This window comes from Pan troglodytes, chromosome 4 (genome assembly GCF_028858775.2).
Source record: "Pan troglodytes isolate AG18354 chromosome 4, NHGRI_mPanTro3-v2.0_pri, whole genome shotgun sequence".
Lineage (NCBI taxonomy): Eukaryota > Metazoa > Chordata > Mammalia > Primates > Hominidae > Pan > Pan troglodytes.
Genome location: NC_072402.2, coordinates 169,895,819 through 169,923,682, shown reverse-complemented (window position 1 = coordinate 169,923,682; position 27,864 = coordinate 169,895,819). Strand labels below are relative to the sequence as shown.

General features: G+C 41.1%; 1 protein-coding gene, 1 non-coding gene and 1 pseudogene across 7 annotated transcripts in view; all 3 read left to right on the top strand.

Annotated features, from left to right (window-relative positions):
- Positions 1-27,864, top strand: part of UBTD2 (ubiquitin domain containing 2) — a 75,644-nt gene that overhangs the window by 23,194 nt on the left and 24,586 nt on the right. The window lies entirely within an intron of this gene.
- LOC129144044 (Krueppel-like factor 3) lies at positions 951-27,858 on the top strand (annotated as a pseudogene).
- Positions 8,513-8,657, top strand: LOC112209340 (small nucleolar RNA SNORA57). The gene has a single exon (XR_002944081.3). It is a non-coding gene; the product is annotated as a small nucleolar RNA SNORA57 (small nucleolar RNA).

The following is a 27,864-nucleotide window of genomic DNA, read 5'->3' as shown; positions in this document are numbered from 1 at the left end:
GCTTTGATCATTGTTGTATTGCTAAACATTAACACATAGGGCCTATTCAACAAACCCTGGCTTTCACTGCTCTGGGTTTGTGATGGCTGCATCATGTCACAGAGATGCTCTTCCTAAATGAATCAGAGTAGTTCATATTCTCTTTAAATTCTCATAATTTCGAAGTTAAAAGTTGAGATGTGCCACAACATATAACAAGTAGGACATAGTGAAAAGGAACTTTAGAAACAATAAAATGATACCCAGTACTTCTGGAATGGACATCGAGTGAGACACTTAATCTGTAACAAGAGCTCTGAGAATGGGAAGAATTGCTTATCTGTTATTGAATGAAATGACATGTAATAGTCTTGGAAGCAAGGAGACTATCTTTCTGCATTGTATCAATTGTAGGGTAGGAATAGGTTATTGTGGGTGTTTGTATTTTTGTTTTTTATATTTTAATACTAAATTTGCTGACTAAAACCTATGATATACCCTGCATAAGGCAAGCACGTAAGTGAAAAAATAACCTTTTTTCTATAACAAGCAATCCTTAAGCATTTTAAGAAGGGAATAATCAATAGGAACAGAACTTATGCTTCAGTGGTAAAGATAGGTTTTTCAGCTGGGGACAAGGATGGATACTAAAAGTCTTATCTATAGGAAGTTTCATAATTGCTCGAAGAGGGAGGAAAGAAGTTTTCAAATAAAACATTAAGAGAGAGTAAAGAAAATTAAGATGTATTAATAGAATAAAATTCAGTTTCCACCAAGAAATACTTCTGATTTAATAGTAAGTAGAAAGTATAAAATACATTGGCAGGTTATTTTTGCAGCAGAATCTCAGGGACATATTATCAAATTTTAATGAATAGGAAAATACTGATTAATGATGTCTTTGCATTTGCTCTTCTTTTTGTTGGGGGGTGGGGGTGCGGCGGGGAGGGGGTGGGGGCGGACAGAGTTTTACTCTGTCACCCAGGCTGGAGTGCAGTGGCACGATCTTGGCTCACTGCAACCTCTGCCTCCTGGGTTCAAGCGATTCTCCTGCCTCAGCCTCCCGAGTAGCTGGGATTACAGGTGCTTGCCATCATGCTCAGCTAATTTTTGTATTTTCAGTAGAGACTGGTTTCGCTGTGTTGGCCAGGCTGGTATCGAACTCCTGACCTCAAGCGATCCACCCACCTCAGCCTCCCAAAGTGCTGAGATTACAGGCGTGAACCATCCTGCCTGGCCCATTTACTGTTGATACAGTCCAAAAGCTTATTCTGACCTTGCTAAACTAAATCAATACCTTGTCAAGTTCAGATTGGAACACTTAAAAGATCACTTTTGCCTTCTAGGTAACAGAAAAAGTAAAGCTTTAATTTCCTCCCCACCCCCACACCGCCTCCACACACATACATTTATATGGTGTATACAGTACATATACACATACAACATATATACATAGAGTATATATGTTTTTTATTGTATTAATATATAGTCTCTTCTCTCTTCTATGAGAATGTGTTGAAGACTACTCCTTTCTTACTATAATTATAGTCATTTTTAAAACCCTCAACAGGGCTGGGCGCGATGGGTCACTCCTGTAATCCCAGCACTTTGGGAGGCTGAGGCGGGCAGATCATGAGGTCAGGAGTTCAAGACCAGCCTGGCCAAAATAGTGAAACCCCGTCTCTACCAAAAATACAAAAATTAGCCAGGCGTGGTGTTGGGTACCTGTAGACCCAGCTACTGGGGAGGCTGAGGCAGGAGAATCGCTTGAACCCAGGAGGCAGAGGTTGCAGTGAGCCAAGGTGGCACCACTGCACTCCAGCCTGGGTGACATAACGAGACTCTGTCTCAAAAAAACAAAACACAAACCCTCAGCAAAGTAGCCATTAAAGGAACATACCTCAAAATCATAAGAGCCATCTATGACAAACCCACAGCAACATCATACTGAATGGGTAAAAGCTGGAAACATTCCCCTTGAGAACCAGAACAAAACAAGGATGCCCACTCTTAGCACTCCTATTTAGCATAGTTCTGGAAGTCCTAGCCAGAGCAATCAGGTAAGAGAAAGAAATAAAAGGTATCCTAAGAGGAAGAGAGGAAGTCAAACTCTTTCTTTGCAGATTATATGATTCTGTACCTAGAAAACCCCCTAGTCTGCCCAAAAGCTCCTAGATCGGAAACTTTAGCAAAGTTTCTGGATACAAAATCACTGTACAAAATCAGTAGCATTTCTATACACAATAACATCCAAGCCAAGAGCTAAATCAAGAATACAATTCTATTCACAGTAGCTGCAAAAAGAATAGAATACCTAGGAAAACAGCCAACCCGGGAAGTGAAAGATCTCTACAACAAGAATTACAAAACACTGCTGAAGGAAATCAGAGGACATAAACAAATGCTCTCATGGAGAGGAAGAATCAATATTGTTAAGATGGGCATACAGCCCAAAGCAATTTACAGATTGGATGCACTCCTGTCAAACTATCAATAACATTTTTCACAGAATTTGAAAACACTATTCTAAAATTCATATGGAACCAAAAAGGCCAAAAAGCCAAAACAATCCTAAGCAAAAACAAGAAAGCATCACACTGCCTGACCTCAACTATACTTCAAGGCTACAGTAACCAAAACAGCATAGTACTGGTACAAAAACAGACACATAGAACAATGGAATGAGTTAGATAACCCAGAAATAAAGTCACACACCTACAATCATCTGATCTTCAACAAAGTAAGCAGTGGGGAAAGGACTCCCTATTCAATAAATGGTCCTGGGATAACTGGCTAGCCATATGCAGAAGATTGAAACTGGACCCCTTCTTTTCGCCATCTACAAAAGTCAACTCAAGATGGATTGAAGACTTAAATGTAAAACTTGAAAAACCCTAGAAGAAACCCTAGGAAATACCATTCTGGACATAGGCCCTGGCAAAGTTTTTATGATGAAGATTGCAAAAGAAATTGCAACAGAAACAAAAATTGACAGGTGGGACCTAAGTAAACTAAGAGCTTCTGCACAGCAAAAGAAACTATCAATAAAGTAAACAGACAACCTACACGATGGGAGAAAATATTTGTAAACTCTATGTCCAACAAAGGTCTAAAACCCTGAATTGATAAGAAACTTAACAGACAAAAAGCAAACAACCCCATTAAAAAATGGGCAAAGGACATGAACAGACACTTCTCAAAAGAAGACATTCCTGTGGCTAACAAGTATATGAAAAAATGCTCAACATCACTAATCATTAGAGAAATGTAAATCATGACTTTTTTGGTTTTCTTGTGTTTTAAAAAAATATAAATCAGAACCACAATGAGATACTATCACACCAATCAGGATGACTATTGTTAAAAAGTCAAAAAATAACAGACGTGATGAGGTTGTGGAGAAAAGGGAACGCTGATGGGAATGGTATATTAGTTCAGCCTCTATGGGAAGCAGTTTGGAGGTTTCTCAAATAACTTAGAACTACCATTCGACCCAGGAATCCCATTACTGGGTATATACTCAAAGGAATATAAATTGTTCTGCCATGAAGACTCATGTGTGGATGTTTATCATATACCATTCCCAATAGCAAAGACATGGAATCGACGTAGATGTCCATCATCAGTGGACTGGATAAAGAAAATGTATGTATACACCATGGAATACTTACACAGCTATAAAAAGAAGGAGGTCATGTCCTTTGCAGCAACATGGATGCAGCTGGAGGCCATTATCCTAAGTGAATTAACACAGAAACAGAAAAGCAAATACTACATGTTCTCACTAATAACTGGGAGCTAAACATTGAGTACACGTAAACACAAGGAAACAGTAGTCACTGGGACCTCCTTGAGGGCAGAGGATGGGAGGAGGGTGAGGATCATAAAACTACTTACTGGGTACTGTGCTTGCTACCTGGGTGACATAATAATTTATACTCCAAACCCCAGTGACATTCAATTTACCCACGTAACAAACCTGCACATGTACCTCCGAACGTAAAAGTTGGAAGAAGAAAAAGAAAAAGAATTCATCAAGAAGGAAGAAAGTTATAATCATTTTTAGAACTTTTAGAAACTTTTTTTTGAGACGGAGTCTCGCTGTTATCGCCCAGACTGGAGTGCAGTGGTGCGATCTCAGCTCACTGCAACCACCTGCCGGGTTCAAGCGATTCTCCTGCCTCAGCCTCCCAAGTAGCTGGGATTATAGGTGTCTGCCACCACGCCTGGCTAATTTTTGTATTTTTAGTAGAGACGGGGTTTCACCATTTGTCCAGGCTGGTCTTGAATTCCTGACCTCAGGTGATCTGCCCGCCTTGGCCTCCCAAAGTGCTGGGATTACAGGCGTGAACCACCTCGCCTGGCCGCTTTTAGATACTTTTTGTGAAAAAAAATCAGAAAAATATCAAAAAGTGTGTTTACCAGCCTGGACAACATAGCAAAACCACATCTCTACTAAAAAAAAAAAAAAAAAAAAAAAAAAAAAAAAAAAAAGCTGGGCATGGTGACATGCACCTGTAGTCCCAGCTACTTGGGAGACTAAAAAAGGAGTATCACTTGAGACTGCAGTGAGCCCTGATGGTGCCACTGAATTCCAGCTTAGGCAACAGAGCAAGACCCTGTCTCCAAAAAACAAAAAAGTATAAGGAAAAGTAAACCACATTTATCCTACCACCTAACATAAACATTTTTATGTATACCTTTTCAGACTTAAGGTGTGTGTGTGTTGGGGGCAGGTGTTGGGAGTACATGGTCAGAGAAATTTAAAGTGCTTAATGAGGTTATCACAACTATGACTTAATAGAGTGGCTTTACTGATGTTCTGGTTTGGGAATGTAACAGGAATGTCATTGTTAGCTTTTCATTATAGGACGGATTGTCAGTATTTTTTTGACCTTGCTATCCATCTTTTTTTTTTTTTTTCTCTTTTGAGACAGAATTTGGCTTTTATTGCCCAGGCTGGAGTGCAGTGGTGTGATCTCGGCTCACTGCAACCTTCGCCTCCTGGGTTCAAGCAATTCTCCTGCCTCAGCCTCCCAAGTAGCTGGGATTACAGGTATCTGCCACCACGCCGGGCTAATTTTTGTATTTTCAGTAGCGATGGGGTTTTACCATGTTGGCCAGGCTGGTCTCGAACTCCTGACCTCAGGTGATCCATCTGCCTCTGCCTCCCAAAGTGGTGGGATTGCAGGCGTGAGCCACTGTGCCCAGCCCCTTGCCATCTATCTTAAAAGTTAAGAATTCAGCCCTGACCCTCCCACCCTGGGTCCTAGCCTCTTCTTACCCCACCAGCCTCGGGGGACTTGCTGAGCGAGCGGCGCCGGCATCGTGTGACTGCCTGGGGTTGGTGCCAGGAGCCAGAGGGGAGCCTCGTGTAGCCGGGCCCCAGCCGGAACGCAGGGAGAGCGCCTGCTGCATGCGCGCCCGTCCTTGTCCCCTGCCGTCAACGCTGCCCGGAACCCTGACATTACTGCGCTTGGGGGCCTCCAGGCAGCCCGGATCTGGGCCTTTATTTCTCGTCAGCGGCGTCCCTAACCGCACCTCTCAAAGCCAAACACCAGAGCACCCTAGAAGGTTTAAAAGAATGCTCATGTTTGACCCAGTTCCTGTTAAGCAAGAGGCCCGTGGACTCTGTCTCGGTGTCATACTCATCTAATTACAAGGAATCCATGAAGCCCAACAAGTATGGGGTCATCTACTCCACACAATTGCCTGATAAGTTCTTCCAGACCCTAGAAGGCCTGTGGCACGGAATACAGATGGAGCCAGTGGACTTCATGGTGAGCAAGCAGAGTTCACCTCCTTCTGCTGGGAATTTGCACTCCTCTCTCAAGTTCCTATCCTCACACCAGAGAGCCTCGCCTGGGTTGAGCATGCGTTCTTCCAGCCCACCAATGAAAATACTCATCCCCTTCTCCAGGCTGGCAGCCTTTTGACGTGCCACTTGTCCATGCCGCAGGTGATGGCAGCTGCCCTCTCCTGGCACAGAATATGGAGCCTGGGGATCTTGCTGGTCATCCAGCCGGTGGTGGTGCAGCCCATCCCCTTTATGTACATGAGGCACCTCCAGGAGCCTCTCATGGTCTCCTTGAGGAGGAGGAGGAAGAGGTCTTCCATGGAGGAGATGAAAAATTCCAGTAGTAGCATGCAAGTACCTGGGATTGAATCATAAGAAAATCCTATGCCAGAGAAAAAAATTAAAATAGAACCTGGGATTGAACCATAGAGGACGGATTATCCTGAAGAAATGTCACCCCCCCCCCCTTAATGAACTCAGTGTTCCCCCCCACAAGCATTGTTGCAAGAGAATCACCCTTTGGTCATCTTGCAGCCTGGGAAGAGACCTTTACCTGTGGAATCCCCGGATACTCGAAGTGGAGGATACACAGATGTGATTACGATGGATGCAGCAAAGTGTACACTAAAAGCTACCACTTGAAAGCACACAGAAGACGACACACAGAAAAACCCTACAAATGTACATGGGAAGGATGCACATGGACGTTTGCTCGGTCTGATGAACTAAAAAGACATTTAGGAAAACATACTGGAATCAAACCTTTACAGTGTCCGGACTGTAACCATAGCTTTTCCCGTCCCAACCATAGGAAAAGCCACATGGAGGCCGGGCGCAGTGGCTCACGCCTGTAATCCCAACACTTTGGGAGGCCGAGGCTGGCGGATCAGAGGTCAGGAGTTCGAGACCAGCCTGACCAACATGGTGAAACCCCATCTCTACTAAAAATACAAAAATTAACCGGGCGTGGTGGCGCTCCCCTGTAATCCCAGCTACTTGGGAGGCTGAGGCAGGAGAATCCCTTGAACCCGGGAGGCAGAGGTTGTAGTGAGCCAAGATTGCACCACTGCACTCCAGCCTGGGCGACAGAGCGAGACTCTGTCTCAAAAGAAAAAGAAAAAGGGAATGCTAGTTTGAATGCCTCTGTGTCCTGCCTCCCATTATCTAAACCATTTTAATTTGATTCAGCCGGTCTGAATCTCTGAACTTATATTATCCAAAACTTCCATATGGTCAGTAGATGTTGTCTAATCCTCCCTCTCCTTACCATGGGTAAGACCTAAAGAATGAGAACACTTTTTTTTTTCCCTAGGGTTGCTAAGCAAACCATTCTTATAGATAACATTTGATGTAATAAGAACAAGGGAACATGTAAACTAACCAATTGTCAGTTGTCCATGTATTCCTCAAAAGAATGTCAGAGTAAATTTATTAGAAATAAAAAAAAAGTTAAGAATTCATTGGGTTGGGGCCGTGCGTAGTGGCTCATGCCTGTAATCCCAGCAGTTTGGGAGGCCAGGGCAGGAGGATCATGAAGTCAAGAGATCAAGACCATCCTGGCCAAAAACGTGAGACCCCATCTGTACTAAAAATACAAAAATTAGCTGGGCGTGGTGGCGCGTGCCTGTAATCCCAGGTACTTGGGAGGCCGAGGCAAGAGAATTGCTTGAACCCAGGAGGTGGAGGTTGCAGTGAGTGGAGATCCCGCCACTGCACTACAGCCTGGCAACAGAGTGAGACTCCATCTCAAAAAAAAAAAATTCATAGGGTTGATATTGACAATATCAATTTTGTCAGTTGATTTGTGAGATTTATATCTCAGGACTTAACTTGAGGAAATACAGTATAGAGCAAAAGGAATACCCAGCTAATAATGGGCAAGTTTCTCAAAGCTTTTAGGAGCATAGTTTGCAAGAATATAGTATTTCTTTCTCTTTCTGAACATTGTACTTAAGCTAAAAATAAAGCTTAGAATTTTGTAATGATCGTAGTCATAGATAAAATTTAAAAATAGTAAATGGCCAGGCACGGTGGCTCACACCTGTAATCCCAGCACTTTGGGATCCTGAGGCAGGAGGGTCACTTGAGCCCAGGAGTTTGAGTCTGCACTGAGCTATGGTGGTGCCACTGCACTCCAGCCTAGGTGATGGAATGAGACCTTATCTCAAAAAACAAAACAAAAGATTAAGTGACATCTAAGATACTTCTGTCTTTACCCATGAATCTAACCCCAAGAGAATACAGTTTCTAGTTGTTTTTTTTCTGTTTGCATCAAAATATCTTTTTCTTTATAACTGGATAGAATTTAACATGTTAGTCCCAGTTCTGTTTTATTGATTTCGTAGCAAAATCTTGCACAAGCCAAAATACCAATATGTTTTATGGTTCTATTGAACCTACTTTTTGATTCTTGTCCATTCTTGAAAGCAAGAGGGCTTTGACTGCAAAAACCCATTAAAGGAGAAGGACTTGACAAATGAGTACAACCTCAAGTGAAGTATGTTTATACACATTTTTGCCAGGCTCTTAACATTAGAATTTCTCAAGCCGAGGAAACTTCAGATAGAAGAGGGAGACCACCTTGAAGAAAGAGTCCTTTGTACTCCTAGTGTATTTCTTAGGAAACAATTAGCCCTTCCCTTGATCGTGGTCTCAGGACAGGCAGCAATATGCTTTTGATAATTGATGTATGCTGCCTAGGAATTATTTTGTTTGGTCACTAAAGGTCAATGCCACCCTCGCTTTCTTTGCAGGGAGCAGGTATGTATGTTCCCTATTATGTCTGGAGGCAGAGGGAAAGGGCTTCAGTCCCCTGGGCATCATGTCTTTGGTGCCGGTGGCTTCCTGTCTGCCAATTCTATCCTCAAGCACTGGGACACAGAGGGGGAAAAAAAAGGCCAACTTCTGTGCCATCCTAAGTATGGGTTCACATCTTTGAAATCTTATGGAGGCTTAAAACCTCTCAAATGGGTTGATAATACAGTTTCACTTTGGGAGGGTAGGTGAAAATCCAAATCCATGTTAAACATTTATTCAAGTAACTCCTAAAGCCAGGAGGCAGAATAGTCCTGGTTAAGAGCATGAACTTTGGAGTCAGTGTTGGTTTGAATCCCTGTTACACTGTTTAGTTCTATGATCTTTGAGAAATAGTTACTTCTTCTAATTCAGTGTACATTTATGTGTTTTCTTTGTGACAGGCACTGTTCTAATTGTTTGAGAAATATTACCTCATTAAATCTTTATAACAGTCCTATGAAACAGATATTATTGTCATCTCCCTCATCTTCCTTTCCATCCTACCCAGGTAATCGACATCTTTATTTGCAAAGTCAATTATACCCTATACTTCAGGAACCATCTGTATTCTGAATTTTACTTTCACCAGTTTTATACTTTGAGATGTTTTGTGTTTCTCATTGACATCCTTTCTTTCAGCTTCAAGAATTACCTTTAGCATTTCTTGTAAGACAGGTCTGGTAATGAAGGACTCACTCAGCTTTTGTATAGGAAACTCTTTTATCTTTCCTTCATTCTGAAGAACAGCTTTGCTGGTTATGGTATTCTTGGTTGCCATTTTTTTTTTTTCATTGCACTTTGAACATACCCACTGTCTCTGGGTGTGAAGGTTTCTGCTGAGAAATCTGCTGCTAGCCATATTGGAAGTCCCTTATATGTTATTTGCTGCTTTTCTCATGCTGCTTTCAGGATCTTCTCTTTATCTGTTTTTTTGTTTGTTTGTTTTTGTTTTTTTTTGGACAGTTTGATTATAATGTCTTGGGGCAGTGTTGTTTGGATTGAATATGATTGGACACTGTAGATTTTTCTGTATGTGGAACTGTTTGATTATATTTCTGACAGGAACCCATCTTATCTTTAAATACTTTAGTGGCTATTTTCTTTTTTTTTTTTTTTTTTTTTTTTTGAGACAGGCTCACTGTCACCCAGGCTGGAGTGCAGTGGCGCGATCTCGGCTCACTGCAAGCCCGGCCTCCTGGGTTCAGGCCATTCTCCTGCCTCAGCCTCCCGAGTAGCTGGGACTACAGGTACCTGCAACCACGCCCGGCCAATTTTTTTTTTTTTTTTTGTATTTTTAGTAGAGATGGGGTTTCGCCGTGTTAGCCAGGATGAGCTCAATTTCCTGACCTCGTGATCCACCCGCCTCGGCCTCCCGAAGTGCTGGGATTACAGGCGTGAGCCACCGTGCCCAGCCTTTAGTGGCTATTTTCTAAGAACAAGGACTTTATCTTTCTTTTCTTCCTTTTTCGTCCTTTTACTTTCTTTCTTTTTTTTTTTTTTTTTGAGACAGGGTCTCGCTCTGTCACCCAGGCTGGAGTGCAGTGGTACAATCACAGCTCACTGCAGCCTCGACCTCCCTGAGCTCAGGTGATCCACCCACCTCAGCCTCCTGAGTAGCTGGTACTACAGGTGCATGCCACCATGCCTGGCTAATTTTTTATTTTTTGTACAGACAGGGTTTTACCATGTTGTCCAGGCTGGAAGGATGTTATCTTTCATGAGCACAATATAATTATCAAAATCAGGAAGGTGGATATTGACATAATGCTAATATCTACTGTATAGGCCTTATTCACAATTCACTATTATCTCCATTAATAGTCAAAGTTATCCAGGATCATGCATTGTTTAGTTATATCCCCTTAGTTTGCTTTGCTCTGAAACAGTTCCTAAGACTTTTTTGTCTTCTCATTATGTTGGCATTTTGAGGACAGGCCAGTTATTTTATACATGTCTATAAATTTGAATGCTTAGATTCCTCATTACACAGGAATATTATAGAAGTAAATTGTGTCCTCAGTGCAGCATATCAGGAGTCACAAAATGTCTGTTTTCCCATTATTGGTGATGTTAACTTTGATCACGTAGGGCGACTGCCAACTTTCTTCACTGTAAAGTTAACTATTTTTCCTAATGCAAATGATAAGTATTTTATGGGAAGATTTGAGCCTATGTAATTTATTTTATTTTATTTTATTTTTTTGAGATGGAGTTTCGCTCTTATTACCCAGGCTGGGTTGCATGGAGTGCAGTGGCGCTATCTCGGCTCACTGCAACCTCCGCCTACCAGGTTCAAGTGACTCTCCTGCCTCAGCCTCCCAAGTAGCTGGGATTACAGACACCCACCACCACGCTCAGCTAATGTTTGTATTTTTAGTAGAGACGAGGTTTCACCACGTTTGCCAGGCTGGTCTCAAACTCCTGACCTCAGATGATCAACCCACCTTGGCCTCCTAATCTTAGAAAGGAAACCTTTCAGTGTCTCTTCATTGAGTATGACATTACATGTAGGTTTTCAATAAAGACTATTTATTATGTTGAGGAAGTTTTCTTCTATTCCAGTTTTATGAAAAAGCATTTTGTCTGATGTTTTTCTGCATTAATTGAGATGATCATGTGGGTTCCCCCTTAATTCTATTAATGTGACATATTACGTATCTTCTTATGGCCTTGCAGTTTTGAGAAAAATCTCAATTGTGATATATAATCTTTATGCATTTAGATTTAGTTTGCTGGTATTAATAATTTGCTGAGGATTTTTGCATATGCTATTTTGACCAGGCTGGGCTGAAACTAGTGATCTTCCCATCTCAGCCTCCCAAGTATCTGGGGCTATGAGGGTGTGCACCACTGTGCATGGGTTTTGCGTATATCTTAAGGGATATTGCTCTGTAGTTTTCTTGCGGTGTTTTTGTCTGGCTTTAGTATTAGGGTAATGTTGGCCTCATAGAATGAGTTAGGAAGTGTTCTTTCTATTTTTTGGAAGAGATTGAGAAGGATTGCTGTTCTTTTTTTTTTTTTTTTTTTTTTTTTTTTTTCATGAGATGGAGTCTTGCTCTGTCACCTAGGCTGGAGTGCAGTGGTGCAATCTTGGCTCACTGCAACCTCCTCCTGGGTTCATGGGTTCAAGCGATTCTCCTGCCTCAGCCTCCCGAGTAGCTGGGATTACAGGCGCACGCCACCATGCTCAGCTAATTTTTTGTATTTTTAGTAGAGATGGGGTTTCACCATGTTGGCCAAGTTGGTCTCGAACTCCTGACCGCAACTGATACACCCGCCTCGGCCTTCCAAAGTGCTGGGATTACAGGTGTGAGCCACTGCACCCGGCCCCACTATTAATTCTATTTCTATAAGATTGGTAATATTAGCCCCACTTTTGTTTCTAATTTTAGTTATTTGTGCCTTCTCATTTTTTCTTAGTCTAGCTAAAAGTCTTTCTATTTTGTTGAATCTCTACTGTTTTTCTATTCTGTTTTATTTATCTCTGCTCTAATTGTTTTCCCTCCCAAGACAGGGCCTCTCTCCGTGACCCAGGCTGGAGTGCAGTGGTGCAATCATGGCTCCCTGCAGCCCCACCTCTCAGGCTCAAGTGATCTTCCAGCCTCGGCCATCTGAGTATCTGGGATTCTAGGCACATGCCACCACACCCAACTAATCTTTTTAATTAATTTATTTTTTTTTGAGACAGGATCTTGCTCTGTCACCTAGGCTGGAATACAGTGGTGCATTCTCAGCTCACTGCAGCCTCCACCTCCCAGGTTTAAGTGATTCTCATGCCTCTGCCATCTGAGTGTCTGGGATTACAGGCAAGCGTTATCAGGCCTGGCTAATTTTTGTGGGTTTTTTTTTTTTTTTTAGACGGAGTCTCGCTCTGTCGCCCAGGCTGGAATGCAGTGGTGCGATCTTGGCTCACTGCAACCTTCGCCTCCTGGGTTCAAGCAATTCTTCTGCCTCAGCCTCCTGAGTAGCTGGGACTACGGGGGTGTGCCGCCACACCCAGCTAATTTTTGTATTTTTGGTAGAAATGGGGTTTCACCATATTGCCCAGGCTGGTCTCGAATTCCTGACCCCGTGATCTGCCCGCCTTGGCCTCCCAGAGTGCTAAGATTATAGGCATGAGCCACCCCATCCAGCCTCAGCTGTAGTCTTTATGTTCTTTTACTTTTGGGTTTTGTCTGTTCTTTTTTGGTTCCTTGAGGCATGAAGTTAGGTTATTCATTGAGATCTTTCTTCCCTTTTAATGTGACTGTTTACATTTGTAAATTTTCCTCTGAGCATTGCTTTCACTGCATCTCATAAGTTTTTGTATGTTTTGTGTTCACTTCTATTCATCTCATTGTATTTTCTCATTTTCCTTGTAATTTCTTTTTTGGTCCATTCATTGTATGAGTGTATTAGTTTTTTTATATTTGTGAATTTTCCAGTTTTCCTTATTTCTTGCTTTATTCCATGTAATCATAGAAGTTAACTTTGTATGATTTCAGTCTTTTAAAGTTTATTGAGACTTGTTTTGTGGTCTAACATATAGTCTATCCTGGAGAATTTCTATGTGTTTTTAAGAAGAATGTGTATTCTGCTCCTTTTGGGTAGAATGTTCTTTATGTCAGTTAAGTCTAGTTGGTTTATAGTGTTCAAGTCTCCTGTTTGCTTATCACTATTCTGTCTATATGTTTCATACATTATTGAAAATAGGATATTGAGGTTTCCAAGTATTGTTTGTAGAACTGTATCTCCCTTCAGTTCTGTGCTTGCTTCATATATTCTGGGGTTCTGTTGTATATACTTGTTATGTCTTTCTGATGAATTGACACTTTAATTATAAAACATCTCTTTTTATCTTTAGTAAAAATGTTTGTCTTAAAGTCTATTTTATTGTTTACGAATATAGCCACTGTAGTCCTCTTGTTTTTGGTGGTGGTGGTTGTTTTTTGTTTGTTTATTTGAGAAAGTGTTGCTCAGGTTGGAGTGCAGTGGTGTGATCATAGTTTTATTTTGACCTCCCAAGCTCAAGAGATCTTCCCACCTCGGTCTCCCAGAGTGCTGGGATTACAGGTGTGAGCCACTGCACCTGGCCTGTTTCTTCTGTAATTCTCTCAGTTTCTGCTTGATGTCTGTTATTAGGTACATACTTAATATTGCCATGTCTTCTTGGTGAATTGACTTTTTTACTGTTATCATTTATCTCTGGAGCTGTTCCTAGGTTCTGAAGTCTACTTTGTGTAATGATAGTGTAGCCACTTAAACTTTCTTTTGATTAGTATTTGCATGATTCTATTTATCATCCTGTAATGCTAGTTATCATCCTTTTACTTCTACCTTCTCTATGTTAACATACTTACAGGGATTTCTTGTAGATAGCATGTAGTCGAATCTTTAAAACTGCAATCTTGGGCCAGATGCCGTGGCTCATGCTTGTAATCCCAGCACTTTGGGAGGCTGAGGCAGGCGGATCATGGGGTCAGGAGTTTGAGACCAGCCTGACCAACATGGTGAAACCCCATCTCTACTGAAAATACAACAATTAGCAGGGAATGGTGGTGCAATCCCAGCTACTTGGGAGGCTGAGACAGGAGAATGGCTTGAATCTGGAAGGCAGAGGTTGCAGTGAGCCAAGATCAAGCCATTATACTCCAGCCTGGGTGACAGAGCAAGACTCTGTCTCAAAAAAAAAAAAAAAAAAAGCAATCTCGGCTGGGCGTGGCGGCTCACACCTGTAATCTCAGCACTTTAGGAGGCCAAGGCGGGCAGATCACTTAAGGGCAGGAGTTCGAGACCAGCCTGGCCAACATGGGGAAACCCTGTCTCTACCAAAAATACAAAAATTAGCCAGGCATGGTGGCATTCACCTGTAGTCCCAGCTTTTGGGAGGCTGAGGCAGGAGAACTGCTTGGACCTGGGAGGCGGAGGTTGCAGTGAGCCAAGATCGCACCACTGCATTGCAGCCTGGGCGACGGAGTGAACTCCATCTCAAAAAAAAAAAAAAAAAAAAAAAAGCAATCTCAATGTGTTTCTTTTTTAAATTGGTTTGTTTAGATCATATAGTGACTGATATGATTGGATTTAGGTCTGACATTGTATTATGTGTTTTCTGTTTGTTCCCTCCGGTTTTTTTTCCTTTGCTTTCTGTTTTCTGCCTTCATTTGGATTGTTTAAATGTTTCTGTTTTTTATTTTATTTATTGAGAAATAGAATATAGATTTTCTATTTTTCATTTATAAAATTTGTATTTGGCTCTTGATTAGCATTTCAGTTTCTCTGCTAAAAACGTTCATTTGTTTCAAGAGAGTTCCCTTTCCTCTCCCACCCCACCATGGAACATTGTTATAATAACTGCTTTGAAGTCTTTGTCTGATAATTTCAACATCTGGATCATCTCAGATTTTCCATTTGCTGATTGTCTTTTCCTTTGAAAATTGGTCACATATTTCTGGCTCTTTGTGTGTTGAGTAATTTTGGATTACATCCTGGACATTTTGAATATTATGTGAGAATCTGTTTCCTCATAAAAATCTGGAGAACTTTGATTTTGTTTTGTTTTAGCAGGCAATCAACCTTGCTAGGTTCAGCCGGCATGTTCTGCCTCTCCTTTTGTTGCTAGTGGTTCTGATGTCAGTTCACTTTTCAAAGCCTTTGCTTTGTGCACAGCACATGCACCATTTAGGTTACTGTGGGGCTAAAGTGGTGGTTTATATCAGAATTCATTTTTCTTTCTTTTTTTTTTTTTTTTTGAGTCAGTGTCTTACTGTGTCACCCAGGCTAGAGTGCAATGGTGTGATCTCTGCTCACTGCAGCCTCTGCCTCCAGGGTTCAAATGATTCTCCTGCCTCAGCTACCCAGGTAGCTGGGATTACAGGTATGCGCCACCACGTGGGGCTAATTTTTGTATTTTTAGTAGAGGTGAGGTTTCACCATGTTGCCCAGGCTGGTCTCGAACTCCTGAGCTCAAGCAGTCGCCTGTCTTGGCATCCCAAACAGAATTTATTTCTCAGAGAGCCATGGCTGTATTGTTTTGGGACTGTTCCATGCATGCACAGGTTAGAGGTGAACGTGGAACTTGGGTCAGTTCAAACACAGAATTTTAGGGTATTCTCTTCTTTAGCTGTTTCTGCTCTGCAGTTTCCCCCATGATCTCCATTACCAAGGAGATCTTTTATCTGCCTTATGGCTAGAAAGACAAGCTCCTCTCAGAGTTGTTACTGCCAGCACTGCCAGATGGTTCCATGTAACTGGAACTGCCTTTGGGGTAAAGTGGCAATAATAAAGTGGTAAAATGCAAAGGGAGAAAAAAATATTTTCCTCATATTCCACAGTACCCTTTTTCTTGGTTTGTCTAGAATAGATTTTCTTATTGAGTGTTATGTGTCCACTCTACCACTACTATTGCTAGGAACTTTTAAAAGACTGCAAAACAGGCTGGGCCCGGTGGCTGATGCCTGTAATCCCAGCACTTTGAGAGGCTGAGGCAGGCAGATCACCTGAGGTCAGGAGTTCATAGACCAGCCTGGCCAACATGGTGAAACCCGTCTCTACTAAAAATACGAAAATTAGCCGGGCGTGGTGGCAGGTGCCTGTAATCTCAGCTACTCGGGAGGCTGAGGCATGAGAATCGCTTGAACCCCGGAGTTGGAGGTTGCAATGAGCTGAGATCGCGCCATTGCACTCCATCCTGAGGGACTAGAGCAAGACTTCGTCTCAAAAAAGAAAAAAAAAAGAATACAAAACAGATTTCTTCCCTCACTTCGCAGGTTTTGGGGCATAATCAGTAGGGAGATAGGCTCTAGTGGGCTTATAACATCTTGACCTGCACCAAATGTCCAGGACATTTTAACACCAAAAACTGGGAGGGGCCGGGCACGGTGGCTTACATCTGTAATCCCTGCACTTTGGGAGGCTAAGGCGGGCGGATCATCTAAGGTTGGGAGTTCGAGACCAACCTGACCAGCATGGAGAAACCCCGTCTCTACTAAAAATACAAAATAGCTGGGCGTGGTGGCGCATGCCTGTAATCCCAGCTACCCCGGAGGCTGAGGCAGGAGAATTGCTTGCACCCGGGAGGCAGAGGTTGTAGTGAGACGAGATTGTGCCACTGCACTCCAGCCTGGGCAACAAGAGCAAAACTCTGTCTCAAAAAAAAAAAACCTGGGAGGAAAGGGGAAACAGTCTTGCGATAAATTGATTCATCAAATAAAATTTAACATTCTTTTAAAATACTGTTGCTGACTTAATAGGTTTTTGTTCCAAATAAGCACTACCCCATAGATGAGGATATTTTTTCCATATATCCATTCAGTTGTTGGATTCTGACTGTAGAATGCCCCCAATCAGCTTTAATGTTCAAGGAGCACAAGAATATGTAGGAAGATTAGGCATGGGCCCAAATAGAACGTTGCAACTAGATCAATGTTTCCTTCATGCTGAAACCCAAGATGATGGTCTCCCTTTTTGAAACCAAGGAGACAACCCTCTTGATCTCTGATTTGCCTTCGGAGTCATTCTTCCCATGTCTTGAAAAATAGTGCACGGTCTCAGCCATATAACTCTGTGGTCGTATCCTGTAAAAAAAGAATTCCATTATCTGGGTGGCTTAACGCCAAAAAAAAATTCTTTGGGAGGCCGAGGCGGGTGGATCACCTGAGGTCTGGAGTTCGAGACCAGCCTGGCCAACATGGTGAAACCCCGTCTCTACTAAAAATACAAAAATTAGCCGGGCGTGGTGGCAGGCGTCTGTAATCCCAGCTACTCAGGAGGCTGAGGCAGGAGAATCACTTGAACCCTGGAGGCAGAGGTTGCAGTGAGCTGAGGTCGCGCCATTGTACTCCAGCCTAGGTGACAAGAGAAAAACTCCCTCTCTTAAAAAAAAAAAAAAAAAAAAAAAAGGTTTCTCACAATTCTGGAGGCTGGAAAGTTTGAGTCAAGGTGCCAGCTGATTTGGTATCTGGTGAGGGCGTCCATCTTCCTGTTTTACATACAGTTATCTTCTTGCTGTGTCCTCATGTGGCAAGGAAAAATCATCTCTCCTCTCTAGTCTTACAAGGTCACTAGTCCCATTCAGTGCCCCACCTCCAAATACTATCACATTGGGTATTAGATCTTCACCACACAAATTTTGTGAGGACACACATGCAGTCTATAGCCATGCTGTGGAACTTCAATTGTATAAGCTATTGGTAAGTGATATCAGGGTCAGAACTGGAGTACCTTATTGTATTTTATGTCTTATTCTTTACAGGGTTTGAGGAGTTTTCCCCAAAAAAAGTTTTATTGGCAAAGTATTCAAATATTTAAAAAAAAAAAAAAAAAAGGCCAGTCATGGTGGCTGACACCTGTAATCCCAGCACTTTGGGAGGCTGAGGCAGGAGGCTCACTTGAGCCCAGGAGTTTGAGACCAGATTCGGTAACATAGTGAGACCCTGTCTCTACAAAAAAGCAATTTGAAGGAGACAATGTGGGTCAATTTTGGAGCATACATAGTGACTGAAATTTATTTTAATATATTGACTAAGTAAAAGTTCATGAATCCTTACTACTACTAAAAAGGGAATGAGGGAAGACCTTTTTCTTACCAAAGAATGCCAGTATTAAAGGAAGAAAAGAATGACATACTTAGAAGAATCACCCTTTTACAACCCTGTAGCTGATTCAGGTAAGGATCATCAATAGATATACTAAAGCATCATGGGTAACAGGATATTCAAGATGTCAGAGATCACCCCCTGTACTGGTAATTGCCAAGGACAAATTATACCATAGACGTGACATTCAGTTGCCTTAACCAGGTAGCCAAACTTAGCCTTCTCATGTGTCACAATATAAAGAATATAAGACATATATGAAGAATTCTTACGCAAAATGTTTTACTTGACTCTAATAAAGCTTCTAAACCTAACTTCCTATTTATAGGTTAATACAAAGGGTAAAGGAACAAGTTAAAATGTCTTCACACATTGCCATATATCCCCTGGAGGGCAAAACTGTCCCCAGCTGAGAAACGCTGGCCTACATCAAATGACAACACATAAGCCTTGATTGGAACTTGGTATGAAAAACATTTTGGAAAAGTTGGATAAATCTAATAAATAAGACTTCATAATAGATGATATAAATTTTTTAAAAATTTTTCTTAGGTATGACAACGATATTATAGTGTGTTAATCTGACTGTTTGCCTTGCCATAAAGGAATACCTGAGACTGGGTAATTTATAAAGAAAAGAGTTTTATTTGGCTCATGGTTCTACAGGCTGTACAGGAAGCATGGCACTGGCCTCTGTTCCTGTTGAGGGCCTCAGGGAGCTTACAATCATGGCAGAAGGCAAAGGGGAAGCCATTGCATCACATAGCAAGAGAAAAAAAGGGGAGGAAGTGCTGTATTCTTTTAAACAACCAGATCTCATGGGAAGGGCACCAAGCCATTCATGAGGGTCTTCCTCTGTTGCCCAGGCTAGAGTGCAGTTGCACGATCACAGCTCACTGCAGCCTACATCTCCCAGGCTCTAGTGATCCTCCCACCTCAGTCCCCAAGTAGCTGGGACTACAGGTATATACAACTACACCCAGCTAATTTTTGTATTTTTTGTAGAGATGAGGTTTCGCCGTGTTGGCCAGGCTGGCTGGTTTCAAACTCCTGGGCTCAGGTGATCCTTGCATCTTGGCCTCCTAAAGTGCTGAGATTAGAGGTATGAGCCAGCACACCCAACCAGCCTTATACTTCTTTTTAAAAAAACTTTTATTTACCATAGTGAGAAAAAGTGTTAGAAAAGCCTTATACTTTCAATTATAGAGGTTTTGTAATACCTGGCCCTAACAGATATCAAACTATATTATATCATCTGCAATTATATATATAATCTAATTATATCTAATTACAGGTTTGATATATTATCTGCAACTAGAACTAGTTTTATTTCTGGTCCTTAAATTTCTAGTTGTTTTATTCTGTCTCATTTTGCATCTAACACTGTTTCCAAATAGTGTTAAAAGTGGAGATAGTGGGCATCTTTTTTTTTTTTTTTTTTTTTTTATCGAGACAGAGTTTCATTCTTGTCACCCAAGCTGGAGTGCAATGGCATGATCTCAGCTCACTGCAACCTCCACCTCCAGGGTTCAAGCGATTTTCCTGCCTCAGCCTCCTGAGTAGCTGGGATTACAGGCACCGCTGCGCCTGGCTAATTTTGTATTTTTAGTAGAGACGGGGTTTTGCCACGTTGGCCAGGCTTGTCTCAAACTCCTGACCTCAGGTGATCCACTCACGTCGGCCTCCCAAAGTGCTGAGATTACAGGTGTGAGCCACCGTGCCCGGCCAGCATCCTTGATTTATGTGTGTGCCTTCTTTCTCATGAATTGAGAGAAGAAAAGGTCTCTACAATAAAAAAAAAAAAAATGTTAACTCATGGTAAAGCCATTGCCCCCATCCAGTAAAATAAACCATCTTAGAGTTTATATACTACTTAAAAGTTGCAGTGGTCTCATGTTAGGTGATCATATTCTTTTATTTATATATATGTATTTATGATAGAGACAGGGTCTCAATATGCTGCCCAGGCTGATCTTGAACTCCTTGGCCACAGTGATCTGTCTGCCTTGGCCTTCCAAAGTGCTGGGATTACAGGCATGAGCTACCACACCCAACTGCCTAGGCGACCATATTCTTAGTCCCAGTTTCATATAATATTATCTTTCTCAATAAAGTTGTTTTGTGGAGTGGGGAGGACTTAATTGTGTGATTTCATAATACTTTTAATAAGACTGACCCATTAAGAAAAGTTTTGTAGGATCTGAGAGCTATAGTTAAAAAAAAAGTGGGGGGAAAAGTCTTTGAACATACTATGTTGCGGTAGGTGTTACACAATGTTGCCTGTTTGTATGCTCAGATCATTGGTAAGGGGACTTACACTCTGAGAATCAGGGCTAGGAAGTTATGTTGACTTTTTCCCCCCCAATAAAGCTACCTCAAAAACATTGAAATTATATAAATGCCTTTAAAATTATTATGCTTCAATTGGTAAGCTTTAGGATATAAGCATGGCAGAAGTTCATTTTTATTTCATTTTTAATAAAATTATAGTACGGAAAATGATGTATCTAACTTGTCTAGGCAGATATTCCTACATACGATCCTTAGTCTCTAACTTGTTGTAGATGCTAAGTATTTATAAGTTGAAAGTGATAGGCCGTAAAGCCACATCACCCCTTCTTTACTGCAGGATTCCTCTTCAGTGATCATGGTTGGTTATCTCCACAACATAGATTAAGTGGTAGATTAGATAGGGCTAGGGAGCTGCTTAGATAGGGCTAGGGAGCTGCTGCTTCTCCTTTGTTAGCTTTTCCTTTGTCTGGTCATAACCATTCCATTGGCCATAGTAAAGCCCATGGATGGATCATTTCTGTAGAAAAACAATTCAGCATATGCTTTATTTAGAGTGAATCTTCGTTATTGGTTTGCTATGTGAAAACAAGCAGCCCAGTAAGACATGAAGTGCTATAATGGAAAGAGAGATCTGGACTTTGTTGTTGCTGTGTTCTGTTTTGTTTTGTTTTGAGACGGAGTCTCGCTCTGTTGCCCAGGCTGGAGTGCAATGGTGTGATCTCGGCTCACTGCAACCTCTGCCTCCCAGGTTCAAGTGATTCTCCTGCCTCAGCCTGCCGAGTAGCTGGGATTCCAGGTGCCTGCCACCACGCCTGGCTAATTTTTGTATTTTGGGTAGAGATGGGGTTTCACCAGGCTGGGCACGGTGGCTCATGCCTGTAATCCCAGCACTTTGGGAGGCCAAGGCTGGTGGATCACCTGAGGTCGGGAGTTCGAGACCAGCCTGACCAACATGGGAAAACCTTGTCTCTACTAAAAATATAAAAATCAGCTAGGCGTGGTGGCAGGCACCTGTAATCCCAGCTACTCGGGAGGCTGAGGCAGGAGAATCACATGAACCCGGGAGGCAGAGGTGGCAGTGAGCCGAGATCATGCCATTGCACTCCAGCCTGGGCAACAAGAGTGAAACTCCATCTCAAAAAAAAGAGAGACGGGGTTTCACCATGTTGGCCAGGCTGGTCTCAAACTCCTGGCTTCAAGTGATCCCCCCTGCCTCGGCCTCCCAAAGTGCTGGGATTACAGATGTGAGCCACCGGGCCCAGTGAGATCTGGACTTTGAATTTGGGCACGTGTGTTCTAGTACGGGGTCATTATTTTAAGCCATCCTTGTTACATCTTAGTTTCCTATCTGTCAGTAAGGTTGGATTATACAATCTAAGGTCTCTTCTAACTTTAAATTCTCAAACAGTAGAGAAGATTTGCATATTGTATGATTGTTGGCATTTTAGGCATTTTAATTCCCATATCCCTATTTTTTTTTTTTGGCAGTTAGTTGCTTTAGGTAAAGGGAATATATGTATTATGCATGTATGTATATATGTGTGTATATAGTGCATTCTAAATTTACGTGAAAATATTTGCAAGTGTCCTTTTAGTTTAGCACCGTCTGTTACGGAAGGGTTCTAATACTCCATTTTTTCCCCTCACACTATTGTCTTATGGAAACTGATGCTTCCAGTTTTCAACCTGTTAAAGCTGTTGCTTGAGTCATATCTTGATATTTTCACCTTATCCATGCATTATGGCCTCTTCTTCATTTGAAGCGTTCCATCATTAAATCAAGGTTTTCAAAGAGGAACCCAAAACAGGAAAACAATTATAATCATACTTAACTTCAAAATTGATTGTTTTTTACCAATGTCAAAATGAGTTTTTGGTAGAATGCTTTAAATTATGTAGTAAAAATATTTAAAATTATGTGTTATTTAGATATGAGAAACAAGCCTTACTTGGGTTTTCTGTGTGTTAGATCTGTTTATTTGTTACAGAGTGGGAAGAAGTGTTTAAAGATTACAAGGAAAGATAAAGAGTGGGTGAATATGATTAAGAGGCTTCTGAGAAAAAGATGACTTTTGGACACGTTTTGAAGTAAATGTGGATTGATGGGGGAAAGGATATTTTCTGAAATAGACTGTGTGGTTTTTTAACGTTAGATTGCTTTATTAATTTTTTATTTCTCATATGTTAATTCATAGAGCACTAAAGATGGTTCGTTACCTGCAGTTTAAGGATAGAGAAGCAGAAATTTGGGGAATAAAAGATGTTTCCTGTCTTTAAATTTTTCACTGTTAGAGCATGGTACCTAGTCCTATATGCTATGTATGGTACCAAGCATCTCTCTTTTGGTATCAGCAGTCAGAAGATGTGTGAAGCAGATAAAACTGAAAGTTTAAGAGCATAAAATGAAATCTAGTTGAGTATGTATATATTCCACATCTTACAAAAATGTTTGGCTTGGTACAAACATGAGGTACTTAGCTGCCAGGCTGATAATCTATGTCCAACTACTGCATTTTCAGAAATACAGGTTTGTGGCACCACCTGAACTCAAAGGATAAGATTTGGTGAACAAATGCCTAGCAAGTATACTCTGATAAGGCACAGGAAGTGCATGACAATCAGAGGACATTTCTTTAACATTTAAGGAAGGGATTGGGAAGTTATGAAAAGAAGAAAGCCTGTATATTTTTGCCAAAGGACTTAAAGATGTTATTTCATATAGTACCTCTAAGTTCATTTTTACTTATTTAGCAAACATTTATTTGCAGTTTTATTGTATATCATGCATTATTATGAGTGGTTTATGAATATGAACTTAAGTCCTCTTAACAAACCTAAATATTTTCATGTTTTCACGAGAGGATAGTTCAAATGCTTTTGCTAAATGCTAATTTTTTTCCCAGTTATTTATTTAACAAAGGTTAGTCATTTAGTTTAACATGAAGCTTGAAACCTCAGATTTTGTAGTGAAAATTCTGCACTGCTCTGTGGTTTCACTAAAGTAATTATGTTACAAAGATTTAATCATTTTTTAACAGTGGACATTCTATAGACAGATATTCTATATTATGTTTATAATACAGGCAGAAATAGGCAAATAAAAGTAATCTTCCTTCATGTCACAAGCATTTATTTTGTCTTTTGCGGGATAATTACTGTGAAACTTTTGACAGCATGTAGATTTGAAAATGCATTGGGGGCCTGTCGCAGTGGCTCATGCCTGTAATTCCAGCACTTTGGGAGGCTGAGGCGGGCAGATCATGAAGTCAAGAAATTGAAACTAGTTCTAGATCCCTGAGGAATCGCCACACTGACTTCCACAATGGTTGAACTAGTTTACAGTCCCACCAACAGTGTAAAAGTGTTCCTATTTCTCCACATCCTCTCCAGCACCTGTTGTTTCCTGACTTTTTAATGATTGCCATTCTAACTGGTGTGAGATGATATCTCACAGTGGTTTTGATTTGCATTTCTCTGATGGCCAGTGATGATGAGCATTTTTTCATGTGTTTTTTGGCTGCATAAATGTCTTCTTTTGAGAAGTGTCTGTTCATGTCCCTCACCCACTTTTTGATGGGGTTGTTTGTTTTTTTCTTGTAAATTTGTTTGAGTTCATTGTAGATTATGGATATTAGCCCTTTGTCAGATGAGTAGGTTGCGAAAATTTTCTCCCATGTTGTAGGTTGCCTGTTCACTCTGATGGTAGTTTCTTTTGCTGTGCAGAAGCTCTTTAGTTTAATTAGATCCCATTTGTCAATTTTGGCTTTTGTTGCCATTGCTTTTGGTGTTTTGGACATGAAGTCCTTGCCCACGCCTATGTCCTGAATGGTAATGCCTAGGTTTTCTTCTAGGGTTTTTATGGTTTTAGGTCTAACGTTTAAATCTTTAATCCATCTTGAATTGATTTTTGTATAAGGTGTAAGGAAGGGATCCAGCCATCCCATTACTGGGTATATACCCAAATGACTATAAATCATGCTGCTATAAAGACACATGCACACGTATGTTTATTGCGGCATTATTCACAATAGCAAAGACTTGGAACCAACCCAAATGTCCAACAATGATAGACTGGATTAAGAAAATGTGGCACATATACACCATGGAATACTATGCAGCCATAAAAAATGATGAGTTCATGTCCTTTGTAGGGACATGGATGAAATTGGAAACCATCATTCTCAGTAAACTATCACAAGAACAAAAAACCAAACACCGCATATTCTCACTCATAGGTGGGAATTGAACAATGAGATCACATGGACACAGGAAGGGGAATATCACACTTTGGGGACTGTGGTGGGGAGGGGGGAGGGGGGAGGGATAGCATTGGGAGATATACCTAATGCTAGATGACGAGTTAGTGGGTGCAGCGCACCAGCATGGCACATGTATACATATGTAACTAACCTGCACAATGTGCACATGTACCCTAAAACTTAAAGTATAATTAAAAAAATAAAATAAAATAAAATAAAAAAGAAATTGAAACTATCCTGGCCAATATGGTGAAACCCCGTCTCTACTAAAAATACAAAAATTAGCTGGGCGTGGTGGCACGGGCCTGTAGTCCCAGCTACTCGAGAGGCTGAGGCAGGAGAATCGCTTGAACCCAGGAGGCGGAGGTTGCAGTGAGTCGGGTTGCATCAGTGCACTCCAGCCTTGGCGACAGAGCAAGACTCTGTCTCAAGTAAATGAATAAAATTTAAAAATTAAAGAAAATGCATTTGGAATGATTTTCCTTAAGCAACATAAATGCATCATCTGTTCTTTTTGTGGGACTTTGTTCATCTGTGCTTAGTACAAACGGAGAGAGGTGAAATGAACCTACCTCACATTTGTAAGGACGGTGTTTTACAATTTTTCCAAGGTACTTTGTACCCTTATTATGATTGTTTTTCTCTTGGCTTCCTCTTTTCAAAGTCCTCTTCCTTTCATTTGCTTTAGTTTTAGGTCCTGAGATTCTTCTGTAGAGGTTTTGTTGTTTTTGTCCATGCTTTGTAATTCTCTCAGAATGACAGGAAAAATTATACTGAGTTATCTCTCATGCATTTAATACATATGAGGCCAGATAATTCTGTAGAAATACTCAGACCCAAAACTTTATTCAGATAAATATCTTACTGAGTCTACCTACTTACTGTGCCATCTTCCACTTCCTGGTCAGTAAGCTGAGTGTTGTCTCTAAACTGTCTCTAACTCATCTAAATGATAATGTAGCAGAAAATAAAATCTACCTTGCATTCCATCGTGTTGGTGCAATCAGTGGGTTGTGGTTATCAGACCAGATTCTGAACATCTTCTAGAGAATTATGCTCTAGCTGCATTGTCTGTATTATTTGGAAGAGGTAGGGAAAAATCATTAGTATAGACTGTGTTTCTCACATTTGAATTAAATATAATAGGCACATCTGTAGTGTTACTCCCAGTAGACACTCAGTACATATTTGTTGATTAAATAAAGAGACTTGGATTCTGTTTCCAGCTCTGCTACTAAATGGGTGGGTTTCCTATTCTGCTTCCTCACCCTTTCAGTTTTGCATTTCACTAGGACAAGTTAGAGGGCAAAAAGTATTTGAGTTAATGCTGAGTGTTTTAAGTGGAAAACAGCTAGTCTTTTGGTGTGCCACCCTGAGGGGAGAGCACAGAAGAGACCTGACCTGGCAGTCTTTATTGAGAATATAGCCTGGAGAGTAGAGAGAGCCCAGGGTCTGGAGTCATTTTATTTTCTGTTTTGCATAGTCCAAATTTCATCTGGCCCTGGGCCAATGAGGGAGTAGTCAATTTCATGGATGCTTTAGAACCAGTTTGAGAGTGATTTCTTTAAAATTGGTATTCTTTCTGCAATTAAATATAGAACATTGAATTTTGACACACACCCTCTCTCCTTCCCACCCGCTGTGTCATTTATTTCCCACCCACTCTTTTCCAACACTCTTCTTATCTTTTCATCCAGCTCCAATTTTCTTTCTATCTTCTATCCCATCTATCAAACTATTCCCTATCTATAGCACTGTATAATCTTACAGAGCCATAAATAAGAATGGCTCTGTAGGTCAGTATGACCCATGGAAATAGATCACAGATAATACACCAGATGGTTATCTGGGTGCAAGGATGCTGCATCAGACTTATTCCAGCGCTACTACTACATAACATTGTCTAAGGGGAGATGCTGCCACTTGCCCTTTGTTTTCTTCTTCTCTTGGGTTGAAACTAGGGTAGGGTATCATAGTTCTTCTGCTCCTTGTGGTTCGGAGCTAATCCCTTGGCCTAGCATCAAAGATTATCTCTTTTATTCCCAGTTCCTCAAAAAATACTAAAGTACTGATTCTACCCTTTGTAAATTAGTTCCTGTTTGAGTTCCAGAGAAAGGTATTTACAGTTCCTTGACTAAAGTCCAGAGAGTAGAATGCTAGAGGAGCATTCCTCTAATCAGTTTGTTCATGATTCTGGTGGTTTGGCTCTTCTTTCTCTGGGCACTGAAAAGCAGTCTTTTATCTCTTTGGATTTTCTTAGTTCCTACTTCCTGGTTTCATGTGTCCAAGCTACTATTGCCGTTTGGCTTCCCCAAGTATCTTGCCTCTCTTTCATGGTGTCTCTTGACTCTCATATCCTGCTCTTACAGTCTGATGAAACACTTACCTGCTAGGCAGTTCTTTTAAAATGAACAAAACAAAACTTTCATTGTATTAAAAAAAAATTTTTTTAGAGCAGTTTTAGATTCATAACAGAATTGAGAGGAAGGTACAGAGATTTCCTATGTACTCCCAGTGCCTACACATACATAGCCTCCTTTCCCTGATTATCAGCATCCTCCACCAGAGTGGTACATTCATTACAACTATAATTCTCTGGGGTTCTTTAGTTTTGTTTTGTTTTGTTTGAGATGAGGTTTCACTCTCGCCCAGGCTGAAGTGCAGTGGCGTGATCATGGCTCACTGCAAACACAACCTCCCAGGCTCAAGTGATCCTCCCACCTCAGCCTCCCGAGTAGCTGGGACCACAGGCACATGCCAACATGCCAGGCTAATTTTTGTGTATTTTGTAGAGATGGGGTCTCACCACGTTGCCCAGGCTAGTCTCGAACTCCTGGATTCAAGCCTTCCTTCCACCTCAGCCTCCCAAAGTGCTGGGATTACAGGTGTTGAGCTACTGCACTCAGCCTGTAATTCTTTTTAATGATCCTGTGGAGAGGGTGTACTGAGTGGAAAAGAGCTACCAATTTGTTTTGCATAGAGCAATCTAATGTCTCTATTCACTTTTGTAGTTCCAAAATGTGTTAGAGGAATTTCAGGATGCACAAATTAGCTAGCAGGTAAATTTCTGGCTGTGATTTTGATGAAATAATCCAAGAGAGGAATGACCAGATAATTTTTGATACATATTTTATAAATTTTGGGTTTGATCTCAGTCTTTTATTTTTCT